Source organism: Doryrhamphus excisus, chromosome 7, assembly GCF_030265055.1.
Source record: "Doryrhamphus excisus isolate RoL2022-K1 chromosome 7, RoL_Dexc_1.0, whole genome shotgun sequence".
NCBI classification, from domain to species: Eukaryota; Metazoa; Chordata; class Actinopteri; order Syngnathiformes; family Syngnathidae; genus Doryrhamphus; species Doryrhamphus excisus.
In genome coordinates this window covers 22,938,628-22,950,330 of record NC_080472.1, presented here as the reverse complement: position 1 = coordinate 22,950,330, position 11,703 = coordinate 22,938,628, and the positions used below count along the sequence as shown (strand labels likewise).

The 11,703-nt window shown below is 39.4% G+C and overlaps 1 long non-coding RNA gene across 2 annotated transcripts in view; it reads right to left on the bottom strand.

Moving 5' to 3' along the window:
* Window positions 1–10,322: 10,322 nt before the first annotated feature.
* LOC131132542 (uncharacterized) overlaps window positions 10,323–11,703 on the bottom strand; it is an 11,261-nt gene continuing 9,880 nt past the window's right edge. Inside the window, exon 4 of one of the 2 annotated variants that reach the window (XR_009130381.1) lies at window positions 10,323–10,776. This is a non-coding gene — a long non-coding RNA (uncharacterized LOC131132542). Of the gene's footprint in view, window positions 10,777–10,871 lie in introns of those variants that run through there. The other variant, XR_009130382.1, reaches the window with a different exon arrangement.

Here is an 11,703-nt window from a genome sequence, read left to right as displayed (position 1 = left end):
CCCTATCAACCCAGTAGTAGTAGTAGTAGTAGTAGTAGTAGTAGTAGTTATTTACTTGCCAGTCCTAGAAGGAGAACAGGAAGCATGTCCCCCTACTCAATCCGGGGGTCCGGGTCCCTCTCCTAATTATAAAAATGAGTTTTCTTGTTAAGTTATATTTTTAGAATGTGCCGTGGCCCATTAAAAAAACAGCCAAGGGCAGCCATTGGCCCCTTTGCCGCAGTTTGGACACCCCTACATTTGTCCATCCTGTCCCTCAGAGCCCACCCGGGACCAAAGCTCTATCCCGCCTGATCCATGAACCACCATCACAAAGCGGCCACATGGAGTCCCGCTGATAGACAGCAAGAAGGGGGGGAGGGGGGCCGGGGGGACCGGGGGGGGCGGAGGTGGAAGCGATGACAGCCTTTTGGAGGGAAAATGATAAGGAGGCGTGCGGTGAGCGACAGTGAACGAGGAGCGCGGCATCGCTGAGGAATGAAGCTGCCAGCGTGGACGTCACAAGTTCTCCGTGGAGACATTTCTCACGCCGAGCAGGAACTCAAAATAGCACAGGGACCGGGATCTGGATCTGGATCTGGATCTGGAGAACCGGGACCGAAGAAGTCCCACGTGCCAACTGATGGTAGTCAGCCGGACAAAGAGTCTTGCAAGAGTTTTGGTCCACTGATGCCACCGTTCTGCCAGAACCGTGTGGGTCCACCTCAGGTCTTCTGGCAGCTAAACGCCCCCCCAGCTGCTCTGATGAAGATACGGCAACCAGATCTCAGGGATCCTTTGCTAATGACCCTAAAGGTCTATTTCTGGTCCAGTGTGGAGTGCGAACACATGCTCCTCACTGGTTCTACCGACAGGAGGATGAGCCGCCCCCCCTTGATCCCACAGACCTCGCTCGCTCCGTCATGTCACATGATTGGACCTTTTTTTTGGTCCAAAAGTGTCCTTGACACATTGAGGGGAGAGAAGAAAGACAAAGCGAGGAAGAAAGATGAGCCATCATCATTTGTGTCAGACGTGGGCCGTGTCCTAGTAATGTATGGCAGCGCCTACGTCTGCGACGTGACGGGGCATCCATCACCACGCCCCGCCACCCACCCGCCGTGCCGGTGGCACACCAGGCATCGGGCGATGCATCATGAACGCCACAGAGAGACAATTTATCCTTGGCATGTTGGACACGTAAACAGTGTCGTTGCACTTAAGAACACTCCTGTCATATGAAACATCTTTGACGAGTGTTTTGGTTTTTTACAGGAGGCCCTAAAAAACCGTAGAACGCTCCTACCTTATAGTGGATCTTTGATTGGCATTTTTGCAGTAAGTCCTTTAAAAAAAATATAAGAGGATCTTTGCTTGATGCAATCGATCCGAGCATCTTTGTGCTTATTTAAACACTACATTTTTCACTCCTCTTCATTGACTGTAATTTATGTTAGTTGAAAAAGCAAGTTGAAAAAAATGAAAAAAACGACATACTAACCCCTTACGTTTTTTGTCAAAAATCAGCGCCCTCAAAGTCTGGCATTTTATGCCATTTTTGGGTGCTTCTGGGGCCCCTGATGAGCGTGTGTGAGGTTTCCCTTGTTTTTTTGACCAGAAAAGTGCATTAGAAGCAAGTTGAAAAAATGAAAAAAAACGACATACTAACCCCTTACGTTTTTTGTCAAAAATGACCGCCCTCAATGTCTGGCATTTAATGCCATTTTTGGGTGCTTCTGGGGCCCCTGTTGAGTGTGTGTGAGGTTTCCTCCATTTTTTCACCAGAAAAGTGCATTTTCAGCAAGTTGAAAAAATTGAAAAAAACGACATACTAACCCCTTACGTTTTTTTCAAAAATCACAAAATTTAAAACTGGCATTTTATTCCCTTTTTGGGTGCTTCTGGGCCCCCTGTGTGTGTGAGGTTTCCTTTGTTATTTTCACCAGAAAAGTGCATTTTCAGCAAGTTGAAAAAATTGAAAAAAACGACATACTAACCCCTTACGTTTTTTTCAAAAATCACAAAATTTAAAACTGGCATTTTATTCCCTTTTTGGGTGCTTCTGGGGCCCCTGTTGAGTGTGTGTGAGGTTTCCTTTGTTATTTTCACCAGAAAAGTGCATTTTCAGCAAGTTGAAAAAATTGAAAAAAACGACATACTAACCCCTTACGTTTTTTTCAAAAATCACAAAATTTAAAACTGGCATTTTATTACCTTTTTGGGTGCTTCTGGGGCCCCTGTTGAGTGTGTGTGAGGTTTCCTTTGTTATTTTCACCAGAAAAGTGCATTTTCAGCAAGTTGAAAAAATTGAAAAAAACGACATACTAACCCCTTACGTTTTTTTCAAAAATCAACACCCTCAAACTTTGGCATTTTATGCCATTTTTGGGCTCTTCTGGGGCCCCTGTTGAGTGTGTGTGAGGTTTCTTTTGTTATTTTCACCAGAAAAGTGCATTTTCAGCAAGTTGAAAAAATTGAAAAAAACGAATACTAACCCCTTACGTTTTTTTCAAAAATCACAAAATTTAAAACTGGCATTTTATTCCCTTTTTGGGTGCTTCTGGGGCCCCTGTTGAGTGTGTGTGAGGTTTCCTTTGTTATTTTCACCAGAAAAGTGCATTTTCAGCAAGTTGAAAAAATGGAAAAAAACGACATACTAACCCCTTACGTTTTTTGTCAAAAATCAGCGCCCTCAAAGTCTGGCATTTTATGCCATTTTTGGGTGCTTCTGGGGCCCCTGTTGAGTGTGTGTGAGGTTTCCTCCATTTTTTTCACCAGAAAAGTGCAATTGAAGCAAGTTGAAAAAATGAAAAAAACGACATACTAACCCCTTACGTTTTTTTCAAAAATCAACACCCTCAAACTTTGGCATTTAATGCCATTTTTGGGTGCTTCTGGGGCCCCCGTTGAGTGCGTGTGAGGTTTCCTTTGTTATTTTCACCAGAAAAGTGCATTTTCAGCAAGTTGAAAAAATTGAAAAAAACGACATACTAACCCCTTACGTTTTTTTCAAAAATCACAAAATTTAAAACTGGCATTTTATTCCCTTTTTGGGTGCTTCTGGGGCCCCTGTTGAGTGTGTGTGAGGTTTCCTTTGTTATTTTCACCAGAAAAGTGCATTTTCAGCAAGTTGAAAAAATTGAAAAAAACGACATACTAACCCCTTACGTTTTTTTCAAAAATCAACACCCTCAAACTTTGGCATTTTATGCCATTTTTGGGCTCTTCTGGGGCCCCTGTTGAGTGTGTGTGAGGTTTCTTTTGTTATTTTCACCAGAAAAGTGCATTTTCAGCAAGTTGAAAAATAAAAAAAACGACATACTAACCCCTTACGTTTTTTTCAAAAATCACAAAATTTAAAACTGGCATTTTATTCCCTTTTTGGGTGCTTCTGGGGCCCCTGTTGAGTGTGTGTGAGGTTTCCTTTGTTATTTTCACCAGAAAAGTGCATTTTCAGCAAGTTGAAAAAATTGAAAAAAACGACATACTAACCCCTTACGTTTTTTTCAAAAATCACAAAATTTAAAACTGGCATTTTATTCCCTTTTTGGGTGCTTCTGGGGCCCCTGTTGAGTGTGTGTGAGGTTTCCTTTGTTATTTTCACCAGAAAAGTGCATTTTCAGCAAGTTGAAAAATTGAAAAAAACGACATACTAACCCCTTACGTTTTTTTCAAAAATCAACACCCTCAAACTTTGGCATTTTATGCCATTTTTGGGTGCTTCTGGGGCCCCCGTTGAGTGTGTGTGAGGTTTCCTTTGTTATTTTCACCAGAAAAGTGCATTTTCAGCAAGTTGAAAAAATTGAAAAAAACGACATACTAACCCCTTACGTTTTTTTCAAAAATCACAAAATTTAAAACTGGCATTTTATTCCCTTTTTGGGTGCTTCTGGGGCCCCTGTTGAGTGTGTGTGAGGTTTCCTTTGTTATTTTCACCAGAAAAGTGCATTTTCAGCAAGTTGAAAAAATTGAAAAAAACGACATACTAACCCCTTACGTTTTTTTCAAAAATCACAAAATTTAAAACTGGCATTTTATTCCCTTTTTGGGTGCTTCTGGGGCCCCTGTTGAGTGTGTGTGAGGTTTCCTTTGTTATTTTCACCAGAAAAGTGCATTTTCAGCAAGTTGAAAAAATTGAAAAAAACGACATACTAACCCCTTACGTTTTTTTCAAAAATCAACACCCTCAAACTTTGGCATTTTATGCCATTTTTGGGTGCTTCTGGGGCCCCCGTTGAGTGTGTGTGAGGTTTCCTTTGTTATTTTCACCAGAAAAGTGCATTTTCAGCAAGTTGAAAAAATTGAAAAAAACGACATACTAACCCCTTACGTTTTTTTCAAAAATCACAAAATTTAAAACTGGCATTTTATTCCCTTTTTGGGTGCTTCTGGGGCCCCTGTTGAGTGTGTGTGAGGTTTCCTTTGTTATTTTCACCAGAAAAGTGCATTTTCAGCAAGTTGAAAAAATTGAAAAAAAACGACATACCCTTACGTTTTTTGTCAAAAATCAGCGCCCTCAAAGTCTGGCATTTTATGCCATTTTTGGGTGCTTCTGGGGCCCCTGTTGAGTGTGTGTGAGGTTTCCTCCATTTTTTTCACCAGAAAAGTGCAATTGAAGCAAGTTGAAAAAATGAAAAAAACGACATACTAACCCCTTACGTTTTTTTCAAAAATCAACACCCTCAAACTTTGGCATTTAATGCCATTTTTGGGTGCTTCTGGGGCCCCCGTTGAGTGCGTGTGAGGTTTCCTTTGTTATTTTCACCAGAAAAGTGCATTTTCAGCAAGTTGAAAAAATTGAAAAAAACGACATACTAACCCCTTACGTTTTTTTCAAAAATCACAAAATTTAAAACTGGCATTTTATTCCCATTTTGGGTGCTTCTGGGGCCCCTGTTGAGTGTGTGTGAGGTTTCCTTTGTTATTTTCACCAGAAAAGTGCATTTTCAGCAAGTTGAAAAATAAAAAAAAACGACATACTAACCCCTTACGTTTTTTTCAAAAATCACAAAATTTAAAACTGGCATTTTATTCCCTTTTTGGGTGCTTCTGGGGCCCCTATTGAGTGTGTGTGAGGTTTCCTTTGTTATTTTCACCAGAAAAGTGCATTTTCAGCAAGTTGAAAAAATTGAAAAAAACGACATACTAAACCCTTACGTTTTTTTCAAAAATCACAAAATTTAAAACTGGCATTTTATTCCCTTTTTGGGTGCTTCTGGGGCCCCTGTTGAGTGTGTGTGAGGTTTCCTTTGTTATTTTCACCAGAAAAGTGCATTTTCAGCAAGTTGAAAAAATTGAAAAAAACGACATACTAACCCCTTACGTTTTTTTCAAAAATCAACACCCTCAAACTTTGGCATTTTATGCCATTTTTGGGCTCTTCTGGGGCCCCTGTTGAGTGTGTGTGAGGTTTCTTTTGTTATTTTCACCAGAAAAGTGCATTTTCAGCAAGTTGAAAAATAAAAAAAACGACATACTAACCCCTTACGTTTTTTTCAAAAATCACAAAATTTAAAACTGGCATTTTATTCCCTTTTTGGGTGCTTCTGGGGCCCCTGTTGAGTGTGTGTGAGGTTTCCTTTGTTATTTTCACCAGAAAAGTGCATTTTCAGCAAGTTGAAAAAATTGAAAAAAACGACATACTAACCCCTTACGTTTTTTTCAAAAATCACAAAATTTAAAACTGGCATTTTATTCCCTTTTTGGGTGCTTCTGGGGCCCCTGTTGAGTGTGTGTGAGGTTTCCTTTGTTATTTTCACCAGAAAAGTGCATTTTCAGCAAGTTGAAAAAATTGAAAAAAACGACATACTAACCCCTTACGTTTTTTTCAAAAATCACAAAATTTAAAACTGGCATTTTATTCCCTTTTTGGGTGCTTCTGGGGCCCCTGTTGAGTGTGTGTGATGTTTCCTTTGTTATTTTCACCAGAAAAGTGCATTTTCAGCAAGTTGAAAAATTGAAAAAAACGACATACTAACCCCTTACGTTTTTTTCAAAAATCAACACCCTCAAACTTTGGCATTTTATGCCATTTTTGGGTGCTTCTGGGGCCCCCGTTGAGTGTGTGTGAGGTTTCCTTTGTTATTTTCACCAGAAAAGTGCATTTTCAGCAAGTTGAAAAAATTGAAAAAAACGACATACTAACCCCTTACGTTTTTTTCAAAAATCACAAAATTTAAAACTGGCATTTTATTCCCTTTTTGGGTGCTTCTGGGGCCCCTGTTGAGTGTGTGTGAGGTTTCCTTTGTTATTTTCACCAGAAAAGTGCATTTTCAGCAAGTTGAAAAAATTGAAAAAAACGACATACTAACCCCTTACGTTTTTTTCAAAAATCAACACCCTCAAACTTTGGCATTTTATGCCATTTTTGGGCTCTTCTGGGGCCCCTGTTGAGTGTGTGTGAGGTTTCTTTTGTTATTTTCACCAGAAAAGTGCATTTTCAGCAAGTTGAAAAAATTGAAAAAAACGACATACTAACCCCTTACGTTTTTTTCAAAAATCACAAAATTTAAAACTGGCATTTTATTCCCTTTTTGGGTGCTTCTGGGGCCCCTGTTGAGTGTGTGTGAGGTGTCCTTTGTTATTTTCACCAGAAAAGTGCATTTTCAGCAAGTTGAAAAAATTGAAAAAAACGACATACTAACCCCTTACGTTTTTTTCAAAAATCAACACCCTCAAACTTTGGCATTTTATGCCATTTTTGGGCTCTTCTGGGGCCCCTGTTGAGTGTGTGTGAGGTTTCTTTTGTTATTTTCACCAGAAAAGTGCATTTTCAGCAAGTTGAAAAAATTGAAAAAAACGACATAGTAACCCCTTACGTTTTTTTCAAAAATGACAAAATTTAAAACTGGCATTTTATTCCCTTTTTGGGTGCTTCTGGGGCCCCTGTTGAGTGTGTGTGAGGTTTCCTTTGTTATTTTCACCAGAAATGTGCATTTTCAGCAAGTTGAAAAAATTGAAAAAAACGTAAGGGGTTAGTATGGCGTTTTTTTCAAAAATCAACACCCTCAAACTTTGGTGTTTTATGCCATTTTCGGGCTCTTCTGGGCCCCCTGTTGAGTGTGTGTGAGGTTTCCGCTGTTTTTTTAACCAGAAAAGTGCATTTTCAGCAAGTTTAAAAAATTGAAAAAAACGACATACTAACCCCTTACGTTTTTTTCAAAAATCAACACCCTCAAACTTTGGCATTTTATGCCATTTTCGGGCTCTTCTGGGCCCCCTGTTGAGTGTGTGTGAGGTTTCCGCTGTTTTTTTGGCCAGAAAACTGCATTTTCAGCAAGTTGAAAAAATTGAAAAAAACGACATACTAACCCCTTACGTTTTTTTCAAAAATCACAAAATTTAAAACTGCCATTTTATTCCCTTTTTGGGCTCTTCTGGGGCCCCTGTTGAGTGTGTGTGAGGTTTCTTTTGTTATTTTCACCAGAAAAGTGCATTTTCAGCAAGTTGAAAAAATTGAAAAAAACGACATACTAACCCCTTACGTTTTTTTCAAAAATCAAAAAATTTAAAACTGGCATTTTATTCCCTTTTTGGGTGCTTCTGGGGCCCCTGTTGAGTGTGTGTGAGGTTTCCTTTGTTATTTTCACCAGAAAAGTGCATTTTCAGCAAGTTGAAAAAATTGAAAAAAACGTAAGGGGTTAGTATGGCGTTTTTTTCAAAAATCAACACCCTCAAACTTTGGCATTTTATGCCATTTTGGGGCTCTTCTGGGCCCCCTGTTGAGTGTGTGTGAGGTTTCCGCTGTTTTTTTGGCCAGAAAAGTGCATTTTCAGCAAGTTGAAAAAATTGAAAAAAACGACATACTAACCCCTTACGTTTTTTTCAAAAATCACAAAATTTAAAACTGCCATTTTATTCCCTTTTTGGGCTCTTCTGGGGCCCCTGTTGAGTGTGTGTGAGGTTTCTTTTGTTATTTTCACCAGAAAAGTGCATTTTCAGCAAGTTGAAAAAATTTAAAAAAACGACATACTAACCCCTTACGTTTTTTTCAAAAATCACAAAATTTAAAACTGGCATTTTATTCCCTTCTTGGGTGCTTCTGGGGCCCCTTTTGGGTGTGTGTGAGGTTTCCTTTGTTATTTTCACCAGAAAAGTGCATTTTCAGCAAGTTGAAAAAATTGAAAAAAACGACATACTAACCCCTTACGTTTTTTTAAAAAATCAACACCCTCAAACTTTGGCATTTTATGCCATTTTTGGGTGCTTCTGGGGCCCCCGTTGAGTGTGTGTGAGGTTTCCTTTGTTATTTTCACCAGAAAAGTGCATTTTCAGCAAGTTGAAAAAATTGAAAAAAACGACATACTAACCCCTTACGTTTTTTTCAAAAATCACAAAATTTCAAACTGGCATTTTATTCCCTTTTTGGGCTCTTCTGGGGCCCCTGTTGAGTGTGTGTGAGGTTTCCTTTGTTATTTTCACCAGAAAAGTGCATTTTCAGCAAGTTGAAAAAATTGAAAAAAACGACATACTAACCCCTTACGTTTTTTTCAAAAATCAACACCCTCAAACTTTGGCATTTTATGCCATTTTTGGGCTCTTCTGGGGCCCCTGTTGAGTGTGTGTGAGGTTTCTTTTGTTATTTTCACCAGAAAAGTGCATTTTCAGCAAGTTGAAAAAATTGAAAAAAACGACATACTAACCCCTTACGTTTTTTTCAAAAATCACAAAATTTAAAACTGGCATTTTATTCCCTTTTTGGGTGCTTCTGGGGCCCCTTTTGGGTGTGTGTGAGGTTTCCTTTGTTATTTTCACCAGAAAAGTGCATTTTCAGCAAGTTGAAAAAATTGAAAAAAACGACATACTAACCCCTTACGTTTTTTTAAAAAATCAACACCCTCAAACTTTGGCATTTTATGCCATTTTTGGGTGCTTCTGGGGCCCCCGTTGAGTGTGTGTGAGGTTTCTTTTGTTATTTTCACCAGAAAAGTGCATTTTCAGCAAGTTGAAAAAATTGAAAAAAACGACATACTAACCCCTTACGTTTTTTTCAAAAATCAACACCCTCAAACTTTGGCATTTTATGCCATTTTGGGGCTCTTCTGGGCCCCCTGTTGAGTGTGTGTGAGGTTTCTGCTGTTTTTTTGGCCAGAAAAGTGCATTTTCAGCAAGTTGAAAAAATTGAAAAAAACGACATACTAACCCCTTACGTTTTTTTCAAAAATCAACACCCTCAAACTTTGGCATTTTATGCCATTGTTGGGCTCTTCTGGGGCCCCTGTTGAGTGTGTGTGAGGTTTCCTTTGTTATTTTCACCAGAAAAGTGCATTTTCAGCAAGTTGAAAAAATTGAAAAAAACGTAAGGGGTTAGTATGGCGTTTTTTTCAAAAATCAACACCCTCAAACTTTGGCATTTTATGCCATTTTTGGGCTCTTCTGGGGCCCCTGTTGAGTGTGTGTGAGGTTTCTTTTGTTATTTTCACCAGAAAAGTGCATTTTCAGCAAGTTGAAAAAATTGAAAAAAACGACATACTAACCCCTTACGTTTTTTTTCAAAAATCAACACCCTCAAATTTTGGCGTTTTATGCCCTTTTTGGGTGCTTCTGGGCCCCCTGTTGAGTGTGTGTGAGGTTTCTTTTGTTATTTTCACCAGAAAAGTGCATTTTCAGCAAGTTGAAAAAATTGAAAAAAACGACATACTAACCCCTTACGTTTTTTTCAAAAATCACAAAATTTAAAACTGGCATTTTATTCCCTTTTTGGGTGCTTCTGGGGCCCCTGTTGAGTGTGTGTGAGGTTTCCTTTGTTATTTTCACCAGAAAAGTGCATTTTCAGCAAGTTGAAAAATTAAAAAAAACGACATACTAACCCCTTACGTTTTTTTCAAAAATCAACACCCTCAAACTTTGGCGTTTTATGCCCTTTTTGGGTGCTTCTGGGGCCCCCGTTGAGTGTGTGTGAGGTTTCCTTTGTTATTTTGGCCAGAAAAGTGCATTTTCAGCAAGTTGAAAAATTGAAAAAAACGACATACTAACCCCTTACGTTTTTTTCAAAAATCACAAAATTTAAAACTGGCATTTTATTCCCTTTTTGGGTGCTTCTGGGGCCCCTGTTGAGTGTGTGTGAGGTTTCCGCTGTTTTTTTCACCAGAAAAGTGCATTTTCAGCAAGTTGAAAAAATGGAAAAAAACGACATACTAACCCCTTACGTTTTTTTTCAAAATTCACAAAATTTAAAACTGGCATTTTATTCCCTTTTTGGGTGCCTCTGGGGCCCCTTTTGGGTGTGTGTGAGGTTTCCTTTGTTATTTTCACCAGAAAAGTGCATTTTCAGCAAGTTGAAAAAATGAAAAAAAACGACATACTAACCCCTTACGTTTTTTTCAAAAATGACCGCCCTCAAAGTCTGGCATTTTATTGGTCCCACTGGTCGACGCCTGCGTTGGAGTTGACTTTTTGTGTTTTTCTTCACATTTGGGCAGGGCTTAGAGTCCAGTATGGATCTCATTTGCCCAACATTCCCAGAATGCCGTGCTTCGCAAACAAAAGGACATAAAGCAGCTTGCTGGCCTGCTAGCTTATGAATGTAAACATTTTCATGACGAGCAAAAACTGCAAAGCCGCTTGGCCAAATAAATCAACCTGTGTGGTTTTCCCGCCTTGCTTCCGTCTGCTCGTTAGCGCTAATTAAAGCACGGTGGAAACGGAGCCTGATCAAAGCTCCCGACTGATCAACACGCCATGGACGTCCTGGAAGTGGATCCTCGCCAGCGTTGTTAAAGGAATCAAACAATAAAGGAAAGCATGTGGGGGCGCCGACCTCAGCAATTCTTCTCATGTGGAATCACTGGAGCTCATCTAGGATGAAAACACAAACAAAACACGCTGGAGATTCAAAGGGTGACTTTATTATAACTCCTATACCCACTATAAAGTGGGCGTGTCCAGAGGCGGGCTGTGGGTGTAAAAAAAATGAGCACAAATCCAAGGTTAATACAGCTGGAATAGGTGCAGATTCTGGAAGATCTACAACATTTTCTGTGTGGGTTATTGTGTGGAGCTGCTCTATAGGAGTGCAATACAAAATGAGCATAATAGGTCCTCTTTACGTACTCATCATATAAAGGATCTTTTCCAAGCCTTTTTTTCCCAGTAGGTAACAGCAGCACACTCCTGTCTTGTACTGTAAAGGATCTTTGATGAGCATTTCTTGGCAGTAACTCAAGTCTGGTTTTGTTTTTTTTTACAGTAAGTCCTTAAAAACAGCAGCACGCTTCTGCATGATAGACAATCTCTAATTTTTTTTTTTTAAATAGCAGAGTGATTCTCATATAAAGGATCTTTGACAAGGGTTTTTTATGCATTACTTTGGCTCCTTGAAAACAACAGACCATTGCAGCTGCATAGAGGATCTTTGTGCAGTAGAGCAATCCTCATACTGTATATAGGATCTACGTACGTCTAGGGTTTTTTGCAGTAGGTGCTTACAAACAGCAGAGTTCCTATGATCTTTGAAAAACGCTTTTGCAGTAGGTCTTTAAAAACAGCAGCACCAGACGAGCACTGTTGTCGTAATAGAGGATCTTTGTTTGCATTTTTGCAGCAGCTCATTTTGAAGAGTGCTTCCCGTAGCGTTTTTGCACTTGGTCCTTACAAATAACCATACACTCGCATCTGTTTCGTTTTTTTGTTTTTTTTGTAAAGGGACTGCTCCTGCTGAATAGAGGATCTTTGATCCTGTTGACATCCTGTAAACACATTGCTTGGTTTTGGAGTCATTGGATG